At 43.8% G+C, this 26,446-nt stretch overlaps 1 long non-coding RNA gene and 1 other non-coding gene across 2 annotated transcripts in view; one reads left to right on the forward strand and one right to left on the reverse strand.

Moving 5' to 3' along the window:
* Positions 1-26,446, forward strand: part of LOC134728542 (uncharacterized) — a 59,387-nt gene that overhangs the window by 25,358 nt on the left and 7,583 nt on the right. The gene's annotated exons all lie outside the window — the stretch shown is intronic.
* On the reverse strand, positions 7,256-7,362 carry LOC112440949 (U6 spliceosomal RNA). Its single transcript, XR_003028926.1, has one exon. It is a non-coding gene; the product is annotated as a U6 spliceosomal RNA (small nuclear RNA).

A 26,446-nucleotide genomic window follows, 5' to 3' on the forward strand; every position in this document is an offset into this window, starting at 1 on the left:
TGGGCTGAAAGCCCAAAGTCCCCTAGCAATAATGCCCTGCTCCCTAACTTATATTTCTTTCCTAGAGCATAGAATATCCAGAAGCAGAGAATCTGAGCAGTGGAGGGCATGTGGCAAGGTTATCTCATCCAAACCCCTGCCCTTCAGCAAGACCACACCCAAGCCAGACAGAGGAGAATCTATCTTGTTTTTCAACGCTTACAAAGCAGAGCCTTCTTTGAAAGTCCCATATTTGAAATACCATGTCAGAAAATTTCTTTTCTAAAAACCCAGCCTAGTAAAAGCTTTTCTTGTCATTTTCTCGGTTACTCTTTTTCTTTTCTAGGCTGAAAATAACCAGTTACCATCCTCAGGGACTCAACAATTTAATGAGCAATAACTTCTGGTGAGGCTGTGGTTCTCAAATGTTAGCCTGCATCAGCGTCACCTGGAGGGCTTATGAAAGCACAGATCGCTGCATGCCCCCAGTTTCCGATCTCAGAGGTCCAAGGAGGGCTCTAGAATTTGCATTTCTAGAGAGTTCCCAGGTGATGCCGATGCTGTTGGACTGGGGACCCCACTTCAAGAACTGCTGCTATCAGTGCTAGGAAATCTGAAGGATAGAAATATGCAGATGCCTAAGAGGTGGGAATAAGTGGAGTTAACAAGTAAACGGGTTAACCTCCATATGGAAAGTGCCAAACGCCCATCACATAAGCCCTTTGCTAGCTCAAGGTGCAGTGTGGGAGTCCGACGTGAATAGTAGTTTAGGATGTTAGCCATTCACACCAAGAACTGTGTGGGCATTGAAGGGGAGCACAGCTTCCTGCAGACCTGAAAGCATCAGAAACCATTCCTGGGCGGATTTGTTTGTTTGTTTTGTTTTGTTTTTGTTTTTGTTTTTTTGAGATGGAGTTTTGCTCTTGTCGCCAAGGCTGGAGTGCAGTGGCACGATCTCGGCTCACTGCAACCTCCACCTCCCCAGTTCAAGCAATTCTCCTGCCTCAGCCTCCCAAATAGCTGGAATTACAGACATCTGCCACCTACCTCTGTCTCCCAAAGTGCTGAGATTACAGGTGTGAGCCACTGAGCCCAGTCTCCTGGGTGGATTCTTTTTTTTTCTTTTTTTTCTTTTGGAGATTCCTCTTTGAAGGTTTTTTGTTTTGTTTTGTTTTATTATACTTTAAGTTCTGGGATACATGTGCAAAATGTACAGGTTTGTTACCTAGGTATACACGTGCCATGGTGGTTTGCTGCACCCATCAACCCATCATCTACATTAGGTATTTCTCCTAATGCTATCCCTCCCCTAGCCCCCCACCCCCAACAGGCCCCAGTGTGTGATGTTCCCCTCCCTGTGCCCATGTGTTCTCATTGTTCAGCTCCCACTTATGAGTGAGAACATGTGGTGTTTGGTTTTCTGTTCCTGTGTTGGTTTGCTGAGAATGATGGTTTCCAGCTTCATCCATGTCCCTGCAAAGGACATGAACTCATCCTTTTTTATGGCTACATAGTATTCCATTGTGTATATGTGCCACATTTTTGTGGATTTTTCAAGAAGAGAAGGTTTCCATACAAAGGGGCAAGGCGAGGCATGTGCTCTTCCAGCAGCAGAACAGCGTGGAACTGAGGAGGGGATGTGGAGTGTTCACAGAGCAGCAAGCCATGCAAGTGTCCCCAAGGGGAGCGTTCAAGTGAGGCAGTGAGGACAGGGTGCAGAGGTAGGCAGGGCAAGATCCAGGGAGCATGGCAGCGCAGGGGGAGGAGTCTGGGCGATATTCTGAAGGCTTCTTTGACATCGAGGACAGAGGAAGCTTTGCTAAGACTCCATATAAGGGGTCATCAGAGAAAAAAGGAGCAGGAACACAGCTCTTCCCAGACCTCTAGGTCCTCCGTGGTAGGACTTATCTGCCCAGTTCACTCTGGTTTCCCGCTGGTGTCAGGGCCCTGCTAGCCTCCTAGCCTAGGTGCAGGACTCGGCTTTCTCTTTACTTTTAATTTCGTTGAATGATTTGGGAATTTCATAGAGGGAAATTTGTAAAGACACTGGGCAAACATAGAACCAAAATGAACACAGAGAGAATACATGGGTCTAGAGATAAGGCTTCTAGCTCCACCTTTTGCAGGCTACATGGCCTTGAGCATGTTACTTAACTCCGTGTGCAGCTGTCTCTGTATTTAAATAGGGACCTTATCCCCTAACAAGACCCACAAGACCTTATAGGGCCCGGCACTCCCTGCTGTTTTCAGCCTGAGCTCACACTTACTGACTCTGCCCCAACTACATAAACCTCTTTTATTTATTTATTTATTTATTTATTTATTTATTTATTTATTTGAGACGGAGTCTCACTCTGTCACCCAGCCTGGAGTAAGGTGGCAAGATCTCGGCTCACTGCAACCTCTGCCTCCTGGGTTCAAGCACTTCTCTCGCTCAGCCTCCGGCGTAGCTGGAATTACAGGCACCCGCCACCACGCTCAGCTAATTTTTGTATTTTTAGTAGAGACGGGGTTTTACCATCTTTGCCAGGCTGGTCTTGAACTCCTGACCTTGTGATCCACCCGCCTCAGCCTCCCAAAATGTTGGGATTACAGGCGTGAGCCACTGCACCCGGCCTATAAACCTCTTTTAACTTGGGTTTACTGTGCTCCTTTCTGCCCCAGGCCTTTGCACACGCTGTTTCCTTTGTCTGCAATAGTCTTGCCCTCACCTCACTAATTAACTACTACATTAGATCTAAGACCTACTCCTTCAGGGAAACCTCTGCTCTCCCTGAATAGGTTAAATCTCTCTGATTATAGTGTTTTTTCGTATCAGGAACTTCTACCTGATGTCACTTAATGATTGCTTTTTGTGTAATTATTTGCTTAATGTTTGTCTCCTACTAGAACAGGGGTCAGCAAACCATAGCCAGCTTTGGCCTGAAGCCTGTTTTTATAAAAAAGTTTTATTGGCATGCAGCCACGCCTACTTTTTTACATATTGTGTGGTTGCTTTTTCACTACAGTGGCAGAGTTGAGTAGTTGCAGCAGAGGCCTTATGGCCCACAAAACCTAAAATACTTACAATCTGGTCCTTTATGGAAAAAAAAATTGCCAATCCCTGTATAATCTCCATGAAAGCAAGCACAAGGTCTATTTTTGCTTACTTACTTATCCTCAGCATCTAGCATAGTGTCTGCCACATAAAAGATGCATAATATTTATTTTAAAAAAGTGAATGCAAGAAGATTTTTTAAATGACTATTTTGCCAGGGTGTTGAAAGAGTTAAATAAGAGACAGTGTTATTTTTTAAAAACCAACAACGTATGCCTAGAACACAGTAGGTGTTTAATAAAAAATAAATGTTAGCAGTTTGTTGTTGTTGTTGTTATTCTCAGCCTTTCCTTAGTCAGTGCTTTTTTTGTTTTTGTTTTTGTTTTTTGTTTTTTTTGAGATGGAGTCTCGGACTCTCGCCAAGGCTGGAGTGCAGTGGCACGATCTTGGTTCACTGCAACCTGCACCTCCCGGGTTCAAGCAATTCTCTGCCTCAGCCTCCTGAGTAGCTGGGATTACAGGTGCCCGCCACCACGCCTCGCTAATTTTTTGTATTTTTAGTAGAGACGGGGGTTTCACCATCTTGGCCAGGCTGGTCTTGAACTCCTGACCTCGTGATCCACCCACCTTGGCCTCCCGAAGTGCTGGGATTACAGGCGTGAGCCACCGCGCCCGGCCTTTTTTTTTTTTTTTTGAGACAAAGTCTTGCTCTGTCACCCAGGCTGGAGTGCAGTGGCGTGATCTCAGCTCACTGCACCTCTGCCTCCTGGGTTCAAGAGATTCTTCTGTCTCAGCCTCCCTCCTGAGTAGCTGGGATTACAGGCATGTGCCACCATGCCTGGCTAATTTTTGTATTTCTAGTAGAGATGGGGTTTTTGCCATGTTGGCCAGGCTGGTCTCGAACTCCTGACCTCAGGTGATCCACCCGCCTCGGCCTCCCAAAGTGCTGGGATTACAGGCGTGAGCCACCACGACCAGCTGTCAGTGCTTTTTAGTCCTCTCTGTGGTACTAGACCTAAACTGTCCTCTGACCCTGGTGCACTCCTGTCTTCCATATCTTGTCCTCTGGCCTTGGTCTCCTGGAGGAGAAAGGCATTTCCATTTCTGTCTTCGGGACTCCTTCCTTGGACCCAGATTGTTAGCAATGTCTTCTCCACCTTTCCTAGAGATTTCCTTTTATGATGTTCAGTCTATTTGAAGCATATTATTTGCAAGCCTTGTCATAGTGTTTGGGTGATGCCCCTTTAACCTGTCCTTGGGGCTTTGCTTCACCAGGGTCATCTAAATGATGGCAGGTCCATCTTTCTTTATGGCCACCTCCTGCAGGGACAGCAGAACAACTGCTTGTGGTTGGTCAGGAGATGCTGGAAGACTGGAGGAGAGCTCCTGATGGGGCAGTGATGAGCAGAGGCTTGTGGACTGGACCCGTGTGGTTTCATAGGTGAGAGGAGCGGGCAAAGGAGAGCAGGCTCAAAGCCCGGCCTAGAAGCTGTTTAGTCTGGAGTTGGCCCAGCTGGATGTAGAATCCAAAAGAAGGGAAGGTTTGGTAAAACTAGAGTCAGCAAACTGTCACCTGCAGGCCAAATCCAGCCTGCTTCCAGTTTTTATGTAACTTTTACACTAAGCATGGTTTTTACCTTTTTACATGATTGGAGAAAAAAACAAAAGAAGAATAGTATTTTGTGACACATAAAAATTTTAGGAAATTCAAATGTCAGTGTCCATCAATAAAGCTTTATTGGAACACAGTCCTGCCCATTCACTTATGACTATGGCTGCTTTCATGTTACAACAGCACAGTTGAGTAGTTGGCTACAGAGACCATATGGCCCCTAAGCCTGAAATATTTACTGTCTGGCCCTTTACAGAAAAAATTTACCAACCCCCAAGTTATACTATTAGTCTGAGCTGTGACAGTGGCTTTGACCCAAGCCCATCAGAACACCTTCCCTGTTCAGTGTTGCGTGACCTCTGCAAACCCCACCAGGTCCCATCCTAGGAGTGGTAGGGAGAGAACAGGTTAATTAGATGGGTTAATTTGAGGAACTATTCTTTCAAGAGGTGAGAAGGGATGAGATGAGAGAACGCGATGGAGTTAAGACCATGGGCTCTGATTCAAATGTTGATTTCACCACTTATAGCAGTGGGACGGACCTTGAGCAAGTGTCTTAACCTCTCTGAGCAGCAGTTTCCATATAATAAAATGTGAATAATTATATGGTCAAATATATAGTGTCATTGTGAGGAGCAAATGAGCTAATGCATCAACAATGTCTGGCATATGGTAGACACTCAATAAATATTCACTGCTATTAATTACTGTGATTAGATGGAGTACAACAGAGGAAGAGTTGGCCTGGGAGAGGAAAAAGCTATCTTTCTTCGAGCAGCATGTGGAATAGAGTAAAAACAATAGGCATTCAAGATAAACAGACCTGGGATCAATTCCCTTTGTTAGTGATGCTGTGTGACTTTAGTAAAGTTGATTAACTTCTGAGCCTCGGTTTTCCCCTCTCTATGGAACTCAGATGTCAAGGGGTGGGGGTGGGGGGCCTTCCTGCTCTTGAATTTAGGAAATGTACTTCCTTTATAGTACTGCCTGTCACCATCCCAGGTGAAACACACGTGGCTTCTGTTTCACCCTATGCCAGAAAGCCCATTCAAAAATTCTCTTTCAGCATTTCATGAGCTTAGTAAATTTACTTGAGATTTTAAGACTTACGCTTTTGAGGGTAGGGGCGTATTGTGCCACACGAAGCCTTTCTCTAAAGCTCCTGTTCTTTTCTTGCCTCTTCCCCTCCCCCCTTCTTTCTGAATGAGGAGCCCACCATCCCCTCACCCTGCCCATTCCACACATATTTCCTCATCTCTCTCCCCTCCCCCCACATTGTCCAAAGAGGCTGATCAAGGCATTTTCCCATGAAGATGATTCTCTCCCCAAGATAAATTTTTTTTTTTTTTTTTTTTTTTTTTTTTTTTTTTAAACAGAGTCTTGCTCTGTCACCCAGGCTGGAGTGCAGACTGCAATTTCCACCTCCTGGGCTCAAGCTATTCTCATGCCTCAGCCTCCTGAGAAGCTGGGATTACAGGTGTGCACCACCACACCTGGCTAATTTTTTGTATTTTTAGTAGAGACGGGTTTTGCCATGTTGGCCAGGCTGGTCTCAAACTCTTGACCTCAAGTCATCCGCCCGCCTCAGCCTCCCAAAGTGCTGGGATTACAGCCCTGAGCCACCACGCCTCGCCCCCAAGAGAAATTCTCATACCAGCTGCTAAAAGAATATGATTTCCTCCATCCTCTAACAAGCAAAACAGGGATAATTATGCCTACCTCACAGGGTGTTTGTGGGAATTAAATGAGGTAATGTTTCTGCAAGCTGCTGGCACATAGCAGGCAGTCAATAAATGTTAGCTCCCTCCTCCTTTGATTCTTCCTTTGTGAAGTGAAGGAACAAAGAGAGATATTGAGAGATATTTTGAGGTGGGGAGGAGAGTACATAAAGCAGCCAAGAAGGTCATCTCCTTGACCATCACCCTCCAGTAAAGTGGAAGACATTATTTGCCAAGAGCAACTGGAAGAGGTGGAGGGGCTCAGGGCGGAAGCTAGACAAGCCTGGTTTATCTTGGAGTCCACCCAAAAGGGTTTAGTTACTAGAACAGCAGTTCCTCTACATAAATCCTTCAGGTTCTTGAAAAATGTTATTAAATCACTTCTGCATCATAAATAATCCTAATTTTATTACTCTGCCCTCTCAGGCCAAGGTGTGAGTCCTGCAAGGTCCCTCTCCTGCTGAGCTGCAGGCCCAGGCACACAGCTGCACAGGGGCAGGATCCCAGGCTTGGCTGAATAGGATCCAGTGGCCTGTATCGTCTGCTGGCTTTCTCTGATGTTTTCCAAGCTGTTTCATTTTTTTATTTTTCTTTAAAAAAACTTTCTTAAAAAATTATGGGCCAGGCGCAGTGGCTCATGCCCTAATCCCAGCACTTTGGGAGGCCGAGGTGGGTGGATCACGAGGTCAGGAGATAGAGACCATCCTGGCCAACACGGTGAAACCCCGTCTCTACTAAAAATACAAAAAATTAGCCGGGCGTGGTGGCGGGCACCTGTAGTCCCAGCTACTCAGGAGGCTGAGTCAGGAGAATGGCGTGAACCCGGGAGACGGAGCTTGCAGTGAGCCGAGGTTGAGCCACTGCACTCCAGCCTGGGTGACAGAGCCAGACTCTGTCTCAAAAAAAAAAAAAAAAATGGAATGCTTCACAGATTTGCATGTCATCCTTACGCAGGGGGCATGCTAATCTCCTCTGTATTGTTCCAGTTTTAGTGTACGTGCTGCCAAAGTGAGCACTCCAAGCCCTTTCGAAGTTGAGTTCTTCTTAGTAATCTTCCTTGAGGTGTAGGACTCCAAATGGGAGGTTTATTAGCAAGGTCCTGGGTGCAGAGTCATGGGAATTTGGGAATTCTGTTACTTGTCTATTTAGATATGTCTCTTGTCCTGTTTGTTTGTGTTAGTTAGCTTTTCTTTTTCTTTTTTTTTTTAAACCATAGATTTTTTTCTTCCTAGACAGAGTCTCGCCCTGTCGCCCAGCTGGAGTGCAATGGCGCGATCTCGGCTCACTGCAACCTCTGCCTCCCGGGTTCAAACGATTCTCCTGCCTCAGCCTCCTGAGTAGCTGGGATTACAGGTGCCCGCCACTATGCTTGGCTAATTTTTTTTTTTTTTTTTTTTTTTTGTATTTTTAGTAGAGACGGGGTTTCACCATGTTGGCCAGGCTGGTCTCCAACTCCTGACCTCGTGATCCACCTACTTTAGCCTCCCAAAGTGCTGGGATTACAGGCATGAGCCACCTCGCCTGGCTAAACCACGGAATTTTTTTTTAAAACTTCTTCCAAAAGAGTGGATGGATGGCTTTCGTCCATTCTTCTGTGGGCCAAGGATGTTTCTTCCCCATGTAAAAACAAATGATTGTGACTATTCAATATCAAATTGTGTCCTACACCTTAAGAAGTCCCTGCTATTTTCCCCAGCTGTCCTCATCCATATCTATGTATCTTTTCTTTTCTTTTCTTTTTTTGAGATGGAATTTCACTCTTGTTACCCAGGTTGGAGTGCAATGGTACAATCTTGGCTCACCGCAACCTCCGCCTCTTGGGTTCAAGTGATTCTTCTGCCTCAGCCTCCCAAGTAGCTGGGATTACAGGCTCATGCCACCACACCCAGCTAATTTTGTATTTTTGGTAGAGATAGCATTTTTCCATGTTGATCAGGCTGGTCTTGAACTCCTGACCTCGTGTGATCTGCCTGCCTCAGCCTCCCAAAGTGCTGGGAGTATAGGCGTGAGCCACTGCACCCACACCCGGCCCTGTATCTTTTCATTTATCTTTTTTTTTTTTTTTTTTTTAATTTTAGAGACGGGGTCTTGGCTGTATTGCCCAGGCTGGAGTGCAGTGGCTGTACACAGACTCAATCATATCACTCTACAGCCTCAAACTCCTGGGCTCAAGCAATACTCCTGCCTTAGCCTCCTAAGGACTACAGTTACATGCCACTGCGCTGGGCTGTCTACAATTTTTTAACCCACAGATTTCACGTAGCTTTTCTTCCCAGAGCAAAGTAAGTTGAAAAGTAGCAACACCAGCCGGGCATGGTGGCTCACGCCTGTAATCCCAGCACTTTGGGAGGCTGAGGGGGGCGGATCACGAGGTCAGGAGTTTGAGACCAGCCTGGCCAACATGGAGAAACCCCGTCTCTACTAAAGATACAAAAAATTAGCCGGGTGTGGTGGTGCACACCTGTAATCCCAGCTACTCAGGAGTCCAAGGCAGGAGAATCACTTGAACCCAGGAGGTGGAGGTTGCAGTGAGCCGAAATCGCGCTATTGCACTCCAGCCTGGGCGACAGAGCGAGACTGTGTCTCAAAAAAAATTTTTTTTTAAGTTAATTAATTTTAAAAAAGTAGCAACACCTGTCTCTTTTATGTGGCATTCTGGGCTTTAAAAAAAAACAAAAAACTAGAGTTTAGGAAACATGGGTTCAATTCCTAGTTCCTCTCAGTCCACTGTATGTCTTCTGAAGGATCCTTTCTTTCTTTAAATGTTTCGGTTTTATGACTTAATGTTTTTCCCAAATATAAAAATTGTGTTTGTTCCTGTGTAAAACATGGAAGGCACCAAAAAATATAAAGAAAATGTAAACAAAAACCATGCTTAAGTTCCACCCTCAGAAACTCCACTGTGAACATCTTGATAGATTTCACTAGGGTTTTGTTTTCTCTGCAAATGTGCTTACATAGTTACCAAATGTGATCCAATTGTAAACAGTTTTGAAGCCTGCTTTTCTACTTAGGTTTATTTCATGAGCATTTCCTAGTCATTAAAAATTCTTCAAAAGCCTATTTCTGCACCATAACATATTTCATCATTCTCAGATTGTTCCACACTTAGGCCGGGTCCAGTTTTTCACTCCATAAATAATACTGCAGTGATCCACTTTGTACCTTGGATTTGCATATCTGAAAATTCCCTTAGAAGGTATTTCTAGAGGTAAGATTTCTAGTAAAATAGCATCCTGGACCTCACTTTAGTCATCACTGTTAAGTCAGCCCAAAGTGTTTCATCTTGAGTCTGATAAAGTGTTTAGTCACTAAAATAGGAAAAGGACTTGGTAATTTTTGCCTGTATTGTGGTTTCATGGGATGCAACTGGAGAACAAAATAATACAATGATGTTCACTGTAATTATGATTTGGAGCTATTTAAAGGAGATAATAATAGCAGCTAACATTTATTGGGTGGTTTATATGTGCTAAGCTCTGTTTTAACTGTTTTTCACATACTACTTTAATTTCATCACAACTCTAGAAGGCAGGTGCTACTGTTATCCCCATTTTACAGATGGGGAAGCTGAGGCACAGAGAGGCTAAATTACTTATGCAAGGTAAATGGCTGAGCCAGGACTCAAAGCCAAGCACTTTGGGTGCCAGCCCATGCTATTAACCATGCTGGATTCTGTCCAGAAACAATCATGTGGGGAAGGGTCCTTACCTCCCACATGACACTGTACATGGCACAGGGCTGCCTAACCTCCCTGCTCACTTCGGAGTTCCTGCCTCCTCTACCCTTGCTCTTCTTGCTTCCTCTTTTTTTTTTTTTTTTTTTTTTTTTTTTTTTTGAGATGGAGTCTCGCTCTGTCGCCCAGGCTGGAGTGCCGTGGCGCAATCTCGGCTCACTGCAAGCTCCGCCTCCCGGGTTCACGCCATTCTCCTGCCTCAGCCTCCCGAGTAGCTGGGACTACAGGCACCCACCACGACGCCCGGCTAATTTTTTGTATTTTTAGTAGAGACGGGGGGGCGGGGTTTCACCGTGTTAGCCAGGATGGTCTCAATCTCCTGACCTCGTGATCCACCCACCTCAGCCTCCCAAAGTGCTGGGATTACAGGTGTGAGCCACTGTGCCCGGCCTTTTTTTTTTTTTTTTTTCTTTTTTTGAGACAGTTTCGCTTTTGTTGCCCAGGCTGGAGTGCAGTGGTGCGATCTCAGCTAACCGCAATCTCCACCTCTTGGGTTCAAGCAATTCTCCTGCCTCAGCCTCCCGAGTAGCTGGGATTACAGGCATGTGCCACCACGCCTGGCTAATTTTGTATTTTATTTTATTTTTTTAGTAGAGACAGGGTTTCTCCATCTTGGTCAGGCTGGTCTTGGAACTCCCGACCTCAGGTGATCTGCCAGTCTCGGCCTCCCAAAGTGCTGGGATTACAGGCGTGAGCCACCTGCACCCAGTCTCTTCTTCCTCTTTTACCAGCTGTGTCCTGCCGGGTACGGACAGGACAGAAGCCCAGCTGCAGAGCACCCAATTCTCTATCTGGAAGGGAAGAGGAATGCCTATCAGGCTGTTCTCCGTTAGCTGCTTATTCAGGAAGGAAGGATGGAGGGAGAAAATGAATGCAAAAACACTGCTTTAGGACTTTGGTGGTGTGTTTTGTTTTCAGTTTTGTTTTCCACAATTGCAAGAACATTAGCCTTGCCTATTTAGCAGTAATATTTCCTTTACATTTTTCACAAGTTCCTTTTCAAGAGGTTCTCAGCTCATCCATTGGTGCAGTGCTAGATGTGAACAGTAAAAATAGGAGTTATTAAAGACAATGGTGACAGTGAATTCTGAAGGAGGTGACTATCGTTTTCGATACTGTCCGTAGCAGATTATCTTGGTTACAAATGACCTCCAAACAGCTGTTCAGCTTGGACAGCTCCACAGGTGCCCCATTGTATATAGAGAGAGCTTGGGGCTTAAGTTCTAATTAACAGCCATTTTCTCTTGTCCCACCTCCTAATGTTGACTTAAAAGAATACCAGTGTCACACAAGACTACACAGGTTGTTTCTGTTTACGTCAAGTAGACTGGCACCCCAGTGAAACACAACACAATATCCACAACAAAAAATAAACACAGCCTTCATCCCGCTTCCTCTTTTTTACCTTGCCAGGCTCCTCTGATGAGAACCCCACCAGAGAGATTTGCCTGTGTTCACGCACTGGCACAAGAGTGAACTCTGTAGAATTTCTAATAGCACCAGAAGTGAACTTGGGTAGAAATGAGCCACAGAACCTTTGGGAAATGCTACCAGCATAGAATCTTCCCAGGGGTTTAGGTCTCTGCAGTAGGGGACTCTGTACAGCCAGAAATATGCTTTAAGCATCTACTCTGCCCAGATTTGAGCATGTTGTCTGGCCCATAGAGATGCCCAATCAATATAAACTGAATTGAAGTGAGTTCTGTTGAGTTAGAGTGGATGGGATAGTAAAAGGTAGAAAAAGGTGTGATGCTCTCTTCTTTGATTTTCAGGTAGTCTAATAACAACAACAATAATAATTAATATCTATGAAGTGTTTGCTATGGGACAGGCCTGTTTTCAAGCACTTTACATGCATTTTTTTTTAATTCATACAACATTCCCATGAAGTAGGTATTTTTAATGTTTCCATTTTAGATAAGAAAGCTGAAGTTAAATCACTGTCCCAAGGTCATAAAACTAGCATGCAGGCTAGGCTTGGTGGCTCATATCTGTAATTCCAGCACTTTGGGAGGCCAAGGCAGGAGGATTGCTTGAACCTAGGGGTTCAAGACCAGCTTGGGCAATATAGTGAAATCTTGTCTCTACAAAAACAAAAATTAAAAAATTAGCCAGGTGTAGTGGTGCATACCTGTAGTTCTAGCTACTAGGGAGGCTAAGTTGGGAGAAGGTGGGAGAATCACCTGAGCCTGGGAGGTCAAGGCTGCAGTGATCACGCCACTCTGGACTCTAGCCTGAGCAACAGAATGAGACCCTGTCTCCCCTGGCACGGTGGCTCACACCTGTAATCCCAACATTTTGGGAGGCTGAGGCAGGTGGATTGCTTGAGGTCAGGAGTTCAAGACCAGCCTGACCAACATGGTGAAACCCTGTTTCTACTAAAAATACAAAAATTAGCTGGGCATAGTGGCAGGTGCCTGTAATCCCAGCTACTCGGGAGGCTGAGGCAGGAGAATTGCTTGAACCCAGTGAGAGGTGAAGCCAGCTGGACTTCCTGGGTCAAGTGGAGACTTGGAGAACTTTTCTGTCTAGCAAGAGGATTGTAAAATGCACCAATCAGCACTCTGTAGCTAGGACTGTAAAACGCACCAATCAGCGCTCTGTAGCTAGCAAGGGGATTGTAAAATGCACCAATCAGCACTCTGTAAAAATGCACCAATCAGCGCTCTGTAGCTAGCAAGAAGATTGTAAAATGCACCAATCACCACTCTGTAAAACACACCAATCAGCAGGATCCTAAAAGTAGCCAATCGCAGGGAGGATTGAAAAAAGGGTATTTTGATAGGACAGAAACTGAACATGGAAGGGGACAAATAAAGGAAGAAAAGCTGGCCACCCCAGCCAGCAGCAGCAACCCACTCGGGTTCCCTTCCACACTGTGGAAGCTTTGTCCTTTTGCTCTTCACAATAAACCTTGCTACCGCTCACTCTTTGGGTCCATGCCATCTTTAAGAGCTGTAACACTCACCTTTAAGAGCTGTAATACTCACCTTTAAGAGCTGTAATACTCACCGTGAAGGTCCGTGGCTCCATTCTTGAATTCGGTGAGACCACAAACCCACCAGCAAGAACCAACTCCAGACACACCAGGAGGCAGAGGTTGCAGTGAGCTGAAATTGCGCCATTGCGCTCCAGCCTGGGCTACACAGCGAGACTCTGTCTCAAAAAAAAAAAAAAAAAAAGTTTGAGACCCTATCTCAAAAACAAAACAAAGGGTGGGCGTGGTGGCTCACGCCTGTAATCCCAGCACTTTGGGAGGCCAAGGTGGGCAGATGACCTGAGATTGGGAGTTCGATCCCAGCCTGACCAACATGGAGAAACCCTGTCTCTACTAAAAATACAAAATTAGCTGGGTGTGGTCACACATGCCTGTAATCCCAGGTACTGGGGAGGCTGAGGCAGGAGAATCATTTGAACCCGGGAGGCAGAGGTTGCAGTGAGCCGAGATTGTGCTATTGCACTCCAGCCTCAGCAACAAGAGCAAAACTCCGTCTCAAAAAAAAAAACAACAAAAAAAAACCAACAACAACAACAAAAACCTAGCATGCAGTAGAATCGGAGCCCCAACAGTCTGACTCTGGAGCCATTCACTATTCCACTGTCTCTCAAATGGAGCATTTTAGGGGCCTGAGTTTTCTATGAGAGGTAGTATATGTATACAGCATCCTGAAGAAATTACGGAGTTTGCACCCTAACAAACATGTATGTATTTATAGAAGATGTTATTTGTACTGTTAAATCATATGTATATATATATACCATGTATTTTATCTATATTTCTACAAACTAATCAGCAACATGTGATAGTGACGCTAGTTTGAGCAATCTTTTATAATTAGTGAAGTATATTTAAACATTTATTGAAGGATAATATACCTACAGAAAAATGTACATATCATATGTGTATAGCTTCATGAGTTTTCACAAACTGGAATACACTCATGCATCCACCTCCCAGAACAAGAAACAAAACATTCCCAGTACTCCAGAGACCCAGTCCAGTCTCTCCCTCCCCTAGGTGCAGCCTCTATCCTGACTTCTGACACCATAGATTACTTAGCAATGGGAAATTTTAAAATCTTTTTCTTATTTTCAGAGACTTGCTATGTTTCCCAGGCTGATCTTGAACTCTTGGCCTCGAGCCAGCCTTCTGCCTTGGCCTCCCAAAATGCTCAGATTACAGGCATGAGCCACCGTACCTGGCCAGAAAATTTTTAATGTGGGAAAATTGTCGAAGTTCATCAAGAAGCCTCAGTTTTGGCCGGGTGTGGTGGCTCACGCCTGTAATCCCAGCACTTCGGGAGGCTGAGGGGGGCAGATCACCTGATATCAGGAGTTTGAGACCAGCCTGGCCAACATGGTGAAACACCAACTCTACTAAAAATACAAAAATTAGCTGGGCATGGTGGCGTGCGTCTGTAATCCCGGCTACTCGGGAGGCTGAGGCAGGAGAATTGCTTGAACCCGGGATGCAGAGGTTGCAGTGAGCCGAGATTGCGCCACTGCACTCCAGCCTGGGCGACAGAGTAAGACTCTGTCTCAAAAAAAAAAAAAAAGAAAGAAAGTAAGGTGCCAACTTCACATTATAAGATAAACCTAAAACAATAAACATAAGAGAAATCAATCATTGAGTTCCGTTTCTTGAGGTTACATCATTCGAATCCACCGCCTTCTTGTGGAGATCCAGAAGTGCCCTTTCAAATACCTGTGAGAATGGGCTGGGAATGAGGAAGGGGCTGGCATACACTTATCTAAGCATATTTGTAAATAAAGCAAAAAGCAATTTACAGGGGAGTCTGTGGTAGGGTTTTGTTGTTGTTGTTGTTGTTGTTTTTGAGACGGAGTTTCACTCTTCTTGCCCAGGCTGGAGTGCAATGACGCAATCTCAACTCACAACCTCTGCCTCCCGGGTTCAAGCAATTCTTCTGTCTCAGCCTCCCGAGTAGCTGGGATTACAGGCCTATGCCACCATGCCCGGCTAATTTTGTGTTTTTAGTAGAGACGAAGTTTCTCCATTTTGGTCAGGCTGGTCTCAAACTCCAGACCTCAGGTGATCCGCCCGCCTCGGCCTCCCAAAGTGCTGGGATTACAGGTGTGAGCCACCATGCCTGGCTGTGGTAGATTTTTACACATGGATAAGACTATCCAAAATGCCTTCTAATATTCAGGTATCCGATGTATTGCTATGTTTGGGAGCCTCTGAGCCCCTTTCTAAGAATTTTCACAGGGAGCTGGGCAGCGGGAGTGGCAGCCATGTTGGTGCGATGTGGCCTTGCCCCAGTGTCATCTGATTGGACCGGAAAGAGACATCTGACTCAGGCTGGCCAATTAGATCATCTATCCCAAGAATTTTTCACTGGAGAGAAAGGTTGCAAGTTAGTATAGGCTGGTCTCTTAAACTAAGGGCATCTCAACTGAAGAGCTTTGGCATTGCATCACAGTCAAGAAGAAACACACGACACCAGACTGCAGAGAGAAGGAAGGAAGTTGACGTGCCGAGAGGCAGAGAGGAGGGCCACAAAGTAAGAGACCAGAGAAGACCATGGAGGCACAGAGAGGAGGGCACTGGAGCAAAGTAGCTGACTTGACTTCTGCTGGTCTTCTGGTTTAGGTTCTGGTCAACCCATCATGAGACCCAGCTGTGCCTCTTATTTTTGGGCTCCTCAGATGATTGTAGACCTTCATACTATAACTTTCTTCAACATGTTGCTGATGCTAGCTTGAAGGGCATCTGTTACTTGCTGTTTCAGAAACAATGGCTGCAAAATTCAGTGGCTTAAAACAAGAGCAACACTTACGTTTCTTACAGATCTGTAATTTGAGCAAAGCTTAGCATGGACAGCTCGTTTCCACTCCAACTTGGTTTCAGCTGACAGCTTGAAGGCTGGGGGCTGACACTGTATAACACTCACACATGCCTGATTCCTGGGTTGCAAAGACTCAAGCAGTTGGGGCTGGAAGAGTTGGGGCTGCATAGGAACCGCTCTGTTTCTCTGTGGTCTCTTATCATGGTAGCTTCAGGATAGATGAACTTTCCCATGGAGGCTAAGGGCTCCAAATGCACAGGTCCCAAGGAGAGAGGGACAGGTGGAAGCCACATCGCCTTTTAGTACCCAGCCTCCGAAGCCATGGAATATCATTTGATCTCATTCTATTTGTGGAAGCAGTTACAAAGATCCACCTTGGTTGGGGGACCCCATCTCTCAGTGAAGGAATGTCAGCATCACATTTTTATTTTTTGAGACGGAGTTTTGCTCTTGTTGTCCAGGCTGGAGTGCAGTGGTGCATTCTCAGTTCACAGCAACCTCTGCCTCCCAGGTTCAAGTGATTCTCCTGTCTCAGGCCTCCCAAGCAGCTGGGATTACAGGTTCCTGCCACCATGCCCTGCTAATTTTTTGTATTTTTAGTAGAGATGGGGTTTCAACGTGTTAGCCAGGATGGTCTCGATCTCCTGACCTTGTGATCCGCCCGCCTCGGCCTCCCAAAATGCAGGGATTACAGGCGTAAGCCACTGCGCCCGGCCAGCATTACATTTTAAAATGAGCGTGTGGCCAGAAGGTATATTAGGTGTCCATCTTTGGAAAATACAATCAGTGATACTTGTAAACAAATGAATGTTGATTAACATGTGGATTAATTAACTGAGTATGGTGGCACATGCCTGAAGTTCCAGGTGCAGCCTGAAGTTCCAGGCTACGGTGCAGCCTGAAGTTCCAGGCTAAGGTGAAAGGATCACTTGAGCCCAGGAGATCGAGGCTGCAGTGAGCTATGATCTCACCACTGCACTCCCGCCTGGGTGACAGAGTGAGACCCTGTCTCAAAAAAGAAAAAGGAAAAAGAAAAAAAAATGTGGATTAATCCCAAAAAATAAAAAAGGCATTAGAATTCCTAGAAAATTATCAGTGTTGTGATGGGAAATGGGTTGCTGGGTGTAATGATAATTCTTTCTTTACCCTCCTGCTCTGAATTGATGAACATCAAACTCATCCGTAGGTAGTCTCACTGAGTTCTATCCAAGAAGCAGCATTTTAAAGATGACTGGTCTTTCGTTCTGTAATTGTCCTGTGTTTTATTTTACTACATAACTTGGCATGAATCAAGTTCAAATCCCTTGTTATTTGTAATAAAAGGTTTCTAGTCATCTTGTTTTCAAATGTTACTTGTAAGCATGTATTAGTTCGTTCTTCAATTGCTATAATGAAATACTGGAGGCTGGGCGTGGTGGCTCACGCCTGTAATCCCAGCACTTTGGGAGGCCAAGGTGGGTGGATCACGAGGTCAGGAGATCGAGACCCTCCTTTCTAACACGGTGAAACCCAGTCTCTGCTAAAAAATACAAAAAATTAGCCAAACGTGGTGGCAGGCGCCTGTAGTCCCAGCTACTTGGGTGGCTGAGGCAGGAGAATCGTTTGAACCTGGGAGGTGGAGGTTGCAGTGAGCCCAGATTGCGCCACTGCACTCCAGCCTGGGCAACAGAGCGAGACTCTGTCTCAAATAAGTCAGAAAGAAAGAAAGAGAGAGAGAGAGAGGAAGGAAGGAAGGAAAGAAAGAAAAAGACTAGAGACTGGGTAATTTATAAAGAAAATAGGTTTCATTGGTTCATGATTTCACAGGCTGTATAGGAGGCAAGGTGGTTTCTGCTTCTGGGGAGCCCTCAGAAAACTTACAATCATGGCAGAAGGTGCGGAGGGAAAGCAGACACACCTTACGTGGCTGGAGCAGAAGCAAGGGCTGGGGGTGGGGGAGGTGCTACACCCTTTTTTTTTTTTTTTTTTTTTCGAGACGGGGTCTCGCTCTGTCGCCCAGGCTGGAGTGCAGTGGCGCGACCTCAGCTTGCTACAAACTCTGCCTCTCCGGTTCTCGCCATTCTCCTGCCTCAGCCTCCTGAGTAGCTGGGACTACGGGCACCCGCCACCTTGCCTGGCTAATTTTTTGTATTTTTAGTAGAGACCGGGTTTCACCGCGTTAGCCAGGATGGTCTCGATCTCCTGATCTTGTGATCCACCCGCCTCGGCCTCCCAAAGTGCTGGGATTACAGGCATGAGCCACCGCGCCCAGCCAGGTGCTACACACTTTTAAATAACTAGATCTCATGATAGCTCACTATCACAAGAACAGCCCCGAAGGAATGGTGCTAAAGCATTCGTGAGAAACTGCTCCCATAATCCAATCACCTCCTACCAGGTCCCACCTCCAACATTGGGGGTTACAGTTTGGCATGAAATTTGGGAAGGGACACAGATTCAAACCTTATCAAAGCATACCGTTTCTTGTTTGTATGAGAAACAAGAAATGAGGTTTCCCTCCAACTGGACCCTTCTCAATCTCCTCATAAATAATCCAGATTTTCAGGGTTCAAAATACTTCAGAGCTATAAAGTAGGGACTGCTGAAAGATGTATTAATTCCTCCAGGCCTCCTAGGTGCTATTTAAAATGTTATTGCTTCATATCCCATAATAGAAGCTGAAACCTTATTGATGGCCTTTCTCCTGATTGTTTGTATGTGGAGGGTGAAGGTTTGGAAATAAAGAGTTGGTGAACTAGAACAGAACACTGAATTAACTCTTTCAGCAAGGCTTAAAATAAAGGAGTTTAGTCTTATAAACTCTAAAGCCTAAAAGATACTGAAGCTTCCAGAATGAATCAGTAGCTAAGACAGTGTCATTAGATGCAATAATTACTGGAGGGGTGAAAACCTTGTTGATGCTGACTGAAAATAGGTACATTTAATACTTCTTTTATAGCAACATTTCCAATACTGTACTAATGTGAGTATTAACGTAGTGTCTGTGTATTAAAATATGCACATTCTGGTTATATAGAAGAAACTTCAAACAGCCATCTTTTTATTATTAATAAAAGGTTAATCAGGTTTATGTTAACATCTTCAATTCATAGATTGGTCTGTTTGCAATAGGGAAAGAAATGAGACCATCAATGGCTAGCTTAAAAAATTCTACCTATAATAATAAACAAATATGCGTGAATATAGAGGCAGCCTGAATAGTAGGTATATTTTGGATCTGGTGTAACTAGATACATGGGAAGAAAGCCCTGATTTGTAGCATTTGCCAAGCTATATGGTGCAAATATTTCTACCATGTTTGACTTCTGGCTACCACATGGCATCACAGAATGCGAAGTTGGTAGGAGATACACCCAGTTGGTTCTGTGAGATGTATGAGTGAGTCCTACATCATTGTTTATAATTCTTGGAAAGCCAGTTGGGTGGTAGGTACTTGGATAAGCCTTCTTATAATACTATAGGAAACAAGGGCAAATTTTATTGGCAAGGTCTGTGGCAGAGTCATGTAATGTGCATTGAATCTCCATTTACTCCCTGATAATTCTCATTGGCCAATGGACTGGGAGCAGAGATGGAAACATTTAAAAGTTGTGTTGCAACCCCTCAGCCCTCTCTTCCCTTACTACTGCCATCAGAGAGGTCGCATTCCCAATAGTGCAGATACAAGATGGTGTAACCCATATCAACCTGGTTCCATGAATGTCTGTGTGGAGCCCAATGCCCATTCACCCACACTGGGTATATACGATGCTTCAGTTTGCTACTACTGCCTAACAAGCTATCCCATACAAAATGGTTTAAAACAACAATTTGTTGTTACTTCTCCAATTTTATGAGTTGGCTGGGCTCACCTGGGGAGTTCTTACAGTCTCGCTTAGAGTCTGTCCTGTGGTTGTGTTCATATGGTGCCTGGGTCTGGGGTGCTTAGGAAACTTGACTGTGATTGAACTAAAGATGCTTCTTTGCTTATGTCTGGCACTTTGGTGCTCCTCTGCATAGAGGTTCATTCTTCAGATATTTTATATTGTGAATGGCTCCAAATGCAGTATCAGGAAGTGCCCGGATTTCTAAGGCACTGGGGAGAGCCACAGTGTCACTTCTGCCACACTTATTTCTGCACACTTCCTTGTTTAAAATGAGTCATGAGATCGTGCAGAGTCAGAGTGGGAGGTAACTTTCCAAGGGTGCGATTACCAGGAGGGAAGATTCATTGGGAGCCCTTTTTGGAGACTAGCTACCACATACCATAAGTAAGAAACAAACCTTTGTCATGTTAAGCCACTTAGATTTCAGGGTTAATTTGTTCCCTTGGCAAAAACCTAGCCTAATCTGATTAATCCAGAAATTGGTACTGTATTAGTGATGATAAGCTAGAAAAAACAAACGCCCAAATATCTGTGGCTTAACACATAGTCCTCTGGGGATCTGATGACGCTCCAGGACTGTGGCCTTCTAATGGTGACTCAGGGGTCCACGCTGCTTGCCTTTTGTTGGTTCACCATCCAGAACATGTGACTTCTAGCTAACTGGTGCAGAGGAAAGAGATCCTGGGGACTCATAGGTCTTCAGTCTCTATTGACCAGAACTAGTCATGTGCCCCCTCACTCTAGCTACAAACAGGCTGAGAAATTGTGGGGAGCATGTGGGCATTTGGTGATTAGTAGATGTCTTGGTCATAATGTGATGTGGGATTCTTGGCCTCTTTTTTTCCTCCCTTCCCCTTATCTCATCCTCTGTAAGAAATTTAAAAGAAAGAAAGAGATAGAGAGAAGGAAGGAGGGAAAATAGGAGGGAGGGAGGAAGAAAGGAAGGAATGAATGAGGCAGGAAGGGAGAAAAAATGGAAGGAAGAATACCGGCAGGAATTTGCTCTATAGGATGTAAAATGCAACCACTAAAACTACTAAAAAAAAATACTATCAACAGATACTGCTAAATAAAAACTATTAACAAAGAACTGTAATAGCAGAGGCTTTCACTGTGTTTTTAACCTGTTTCATTTTCCTTTTTAATCAGCAATGATAAGGAAACTAAACTGGATTAAGTGCTATCATCTTGGAGGTGCAAAGGCAAACAAGGAGAAAGAAGTGATTGAAGAGCACTTCAGAAAGCTTGGTACATTCAAATCAGCAGGGCTTGATTACTCACATCCCAGGACACTTAAGGAATTGGCAAATATAATTGCAAGACCACCAGCCTTTATTTTAGAAAATGAAGGTTGGACAGAAGAAGGTCCTGACAAGTAGAATCAGCAGATGGAGTACCTGTTTTTTAAAACAGGGAAAAGGACAGCTGTAGTAATTATAGACTATTCAGTTTATCTTGGATACCTGGGAAGATACAAGAGCAAATCATCAAACAATCAATTTGCAACCACCTAGAAGAGTACAAGGTACTGGGTCATAATCAATGTGATTTTGTGAAGTGCAAATTATGCCACACCAATTTAATTTTATCTATGATAGAGTGATGAGCCTGGCAGAAGAGGGGAAAGCAATATCTACAACTGGACTTCAATAAGGTTTTTAATTTTCATTTTTTTATTTAAAATATTCCATTTCCTGGCATTTTCGGCATCAATCTTCTGAGAGGATGCTACTTGAACAGCAGTTGGGTAGGCATGATTCTGGGTAAAACCCTCAAAATGGTAAAAACAAGGATTCTACTCCAGGTTGACATAGTTATTAGTAGTAGTTGTTATTATTATTATTATTTTATTTTTTATTTATTTATTTTTTTTGAGACGGAGTCTCGCTCTGTCGCCCAGGCTGGAGTGCAGTGGCGTGATCTCCGCTCACTGCAGTCTCCGCCTCCTGGGTTCACGCCATTCTCCTGCCTCAGCCTCCCAAGTAGCTGGGACTACAGGCACCCGCCACCACACCCAGCTAATTTTTTGTATTTTTAGTAGAGACGGGGTTTCACCATGTTAGCCAGGATGGTCTCGATCTCCTGACCTCGTGATCTGTCCGCCTCGGCCTCCCAAAGTGCTGGGATTACAGGCGTGAGCCACCGTGCCTGGCCATTGTTATTATTATTTTAATCAATTGATGTAGACAAAGATGACAGTAGTGAGGTGAAGATGGCATTCTCCATCACTGATGAGAAATATGACAGAAAATAGAAGATGTAAAAACTCATTTAAGGGGTCCAACAGCTAAGTAATATGAGATCCAGAAGTGGAGAACAGACAAAACGGTATAAGGGACATTACTCGAGAAATTATATAAGAAAATTTCCCAGAAAAGGACACATTTTTACATTAAAATAACCCTCTAAGTGCCAGCTGTGATAAATGGGGAAGATAACCCACTTGGACATAATTTTGTAAAATTTTAGAACTCTAAGAATAAACAAAATTTTTGAAAGCTTTGAGAAGGAAAAATTAGGCCACCTATAGAGGAATGTAAATTGAACAGCCAAATTCTCATTAACATCTCTGGCTGCTGGAAAATAATAGAGTAGTCCTTTCAGTTCTGGGGGAAATTAAATTTGAAACTAATTTACATATCCAGCCTACCTATCAATCAACTGTGAGGGTAGAATGTTGGTGTTTCATACAAACCAGGACTTGTAAAATTTACTTGGAAAGACTCCTTTTTTAAGTTATTTGAGCATGTATTCCAGCAGGATGAAGACGTTATCCAAGAAAGATTAAGGCAAGGGATCTTTCTAACACGAGAAAGGAAAGTAGTGTGTGATAAAAAAAAAAAAAAAAAAAAAAATCATCCGTTTTGAAGTAGGAGGACAAAGAGTGCCAAAGAGAAGGACTCTGGGACAAAAGAATTGCATGTAGTCCATAGTGTTACTAGGAGAACAACAACAACAAAAGTTTTAGTATATGATAAACTATATATTTAGTCAATAAAAAGATAGGCAATTAATAATGCCAGAAAAACAAAAAGCCAGTTGAGTATGTTATGGCCCAATTTAGAAGAATAACATATAATTTTCAGTAATTTAGGGAGTGTAAGAAAAAGACTAGTACATGGTGCTAAGACATTTTTCATTGAATATATGAAGGATATGATAAACATATGAAGATATGACACTGCCCTCATAGAAAGGAAAATTGCATTCCTAATATGCTACCTAGTTCAGCAGTGCACAATATTGATGTAGTCTTACTAATGTAATTACTTTTTGTTGTTGTTGTTTTAACTGCAGTCACCATCCTGGATATTAGATCTCTAGAATGTATTCATCTTCTAAGTTAAAGTTCATCCTTTACAGTCAACTTAAGGACAAAGAAAGGAAGATCTTGATTATTTTGCAAAAAAAGGCAAGCATTATTCTTCATAATATAAAAGTATAGCTGACAAAAGGTGGGAAGTGGAAAGAAGGAAATATGAAGAGAAGGATAGTATCATAGATACCTGCAACTTCTATAATCTGAAGTCAGGATACTGACTCAAGTTTTTGGAATGAAAAACTGATGTGTAGCATACTATGTTAAGTTAAAAGGTAACCACAACAAAACTTAAAAATAATGACATAACTACCTAACACTGAAGGAATTGGGAGGAAGAAGAAAACATAAATGAGCTAAATTCTTATCTTTTATACCTGGAGGCCATTAGATAACCAAGAAATTGGAAAGAAGAGTGATTTTTCCAAACACCTCATATATTCAAAGCATGCATAATTCATGAGTAGTTTTTTTATAGGCAGATCTGTATGGTCATGGGGGTATAATCTCAGAGCACAGGTGCAGACAATCTCTGTAGCATAAGGACACATTGTGTTACGAATGATCTTGCAGCCATAGCATTTTTTCCATTTCATTATCCATGCCCAGTTATAAGATTGTATTTGCAAACTTAAAGTTGTATTTGCTTTAATACTCTCTTAAATTTTCCCGGAATTATCTTTGATATTTCACAGAGTACTGTCTCCAAAATTTAATAGCTTGGTACATGGCCATGTGGCCTTTATCTAGTGTTTTATTGTCTCTGACTTCTGTTCCAAAAGAATATATTTTCAAGATTGGGTTATTGTTCTCACTGAATTAAATGCTTACTGGAACTTGCTCCTTAGATGACCTTGTTATAGAATAAAAACTATTTAAAAATTGTAACTCTAAAAATTAAAATAATAGGCCGGGGGTGGTAGCTCACACCTGTAATCCCGGTACTTTGAGAACTTGAGGTGGGAAGATCACTAGAGCCCAGGAGCTTGAGACCAGCCTGGGCAACAAAGTAAGACCTCACCTCTACAAAATATTATTTTTTTTTTATTTAAAGAACTTTTTTTTTTTTTGAGACAAAGTTTTGCTCTTGTTGCCCAGGCTGAAGCACAATGGCACGATCTCAGCTCACTGCAACCTCTGCCTCCTGGGTTCAAGTGATTCTCCTGCCTCAGCCTCCCGAGTAGCTGGGATTACAGGCATCCGCCACCACATCTGGCTAATTTTTGTATATTTAGTAGAGACGGGGTTTCACCATGTTGAGCAGCCTGGTCTTGAACTTCTGACCTCAGGTGATCCACCCACCTCGGCCTCTGAAAGTGCTGGGATTACAGGCGTGAACCACTGCGCCTGGCCCCTTAAATACATTTTTAAATAATTGAGATGAGCTATGATCATGCAGGGTGAGACACTGTCTTAAAAAATTAATTAATTAATTTAAAATTACAATTGAAATTAAAATAACAACATCAGCCAGGTGCAGTGGCTCACGCCTGTAATTGCAGCACTTTGCGAGGCCAAGGCAGGTGGATTACTTGTGGCCAGGAGTTCAAGACCAGCCTGACCAACATGGTGAAACCCCATCTCTACTAAAAATACAAAAATTAACCGAGGGTGATGGCAGGCATCTGTAATCTTTGCTACTCAGGAGGCTGAGACATGAGAATCGCTTGAACCTGGGAGCTGGAGGTTGCAGTGAGCCAAGATCGTGCCATTGCACTCCTGCCTGGGTGATAGAGTGTGTGAGACTACATCTCAAATAATAATAATAACAATAATAAGTTAACAACATAAAAGTCCATTGAACCACTTCTAGATTTAAATTTACATAACTTTTCAATAATAGCATGGTCTACAACCCACTGTTAAATGATGGCAGGTGCAAGTAAAACCTCATTGTAACTCAGTAAGTAGGGTCTACAATATTCAATTCCATAACATGTGATGCCAATTTAGTACAAAGTTAATAAAATGACTAAGATGATCCTGCTGCAAAAGGACAGGAGCCAATCACCAAACTCGTCATATCCAAATTCATGTTATCAAAGAGGACATAATTACAAGTTCCATTGTACTTCTGATTACCAGCTAAAGTGGCATGCCACATAGCCACGAAGATTAAGACAGTTGCCATTCTTACTGCCTCTTAGCTTTGAAATTGTGCAGCTTTTAAAAAATAACTTTTTATTTTTATTTATTTACTTATTTATTTAATTTTTTTTTTTTTTTTGAGACGGAGTCTCCCTGTGTAGCCCAGGCTGGAATGCAATGATGCCATCTTGGCTCACTGCAACCTCCGCCTCCTGGGTTCAAGCGATTCTCCTGCCTCGGCCTCCTGAGTAGCTGCAATTACAGGCGCATGCCACCACGCCTGGCTAATTTTTATATTTTTAGTAGAAATGGGGTTTCACCATGTTGGTCAGGCGAGTCTCGAGCTCCTGACATCGTGATCCACACGCCTCGGCCTCCCAAAGTGCTGGGATTACAGGCGTGAGCCACCAAGTCCAGCTTATTTATTTATTTTTTGAGACAGAGTCTCGCTCCTGTCGCCCAGGCTGGAGTGCAGTGGCACAATCTTGGCTCACTGCAACCTCCGCCTCCCAGATTCAAGCAATTCTCCTGCCTCAGCCTCCAAAGTAGCTGGAATTACAGGTGCCCACCACCATGCCTGGGTAATTTTTGTATTTTTAGTAGAAACAAGGTTTCACCATGTTGTCCAGGCTGGTGTTGAACTCCTGACCTCAGGTGATCCACTGGCCTCAGCCTCCCAAAGTGTTGGGATTACAGGCGTGAACCACCGCACCCGGCCTAAAAAATTACTCTTGACAGGAGTTAAATGATTTCAAATTTTGCACAAAACTGGGACTTTCTTATTTTTAAAACATTTATTTTTATTTATTTATTTATTATTATTTTTTTTTTGAGATGGAGTCTTGCTCTGTCACCCAGGCTGGAGTGCAGTGGCGTGATCTCAGCTCATTGCAAACTCTGTCTCCTGGGTTCAAGCAATTCTTCTGCCACAGCCTCCCAAGTAACTGGGACTACAGGTGTGTGTCACCACATCTGGCTAATTTTTGTATTTTTAGTAAAAATGGCGTTTCACCATGTTAGCCAGGTTGGTCTTGAAATCCTGACCTCAGGTGATCTGCCCACCTCGACTTCCCAAAGTGCTGGGATTACACGCGTGAGCCGCTGCACCCGGCCTATTTTTTTTATTTTTTATTTTTTTATTTTTATTTTTTAGACAGAGTCTCGCTCTGTCGCCAGGCTGGAGTGCAGTGGCGTGATCTCAGCTCACTGCAACCTCCACCTCCCAGGTTCAAGCAATTCTCCTGCCTCAGCCTCCCAAGTAGCTGGGACTACAGGCACGCACCA

The sequence above is a fragment of the Pan paniscus genome, chromosome 11 (genome assembly GCF_029289425.2).
Source record: "Pan paniscus chromosome 11, NHGRI_mPanPan1-v2.0_pri, whole genome shotgun sequence".
Taxonomy (NCBI): Eukaryota; Metazoa; Chordata; class Mammalia; order Primates; family Hominidae; genus Pan; species Pan paniscus.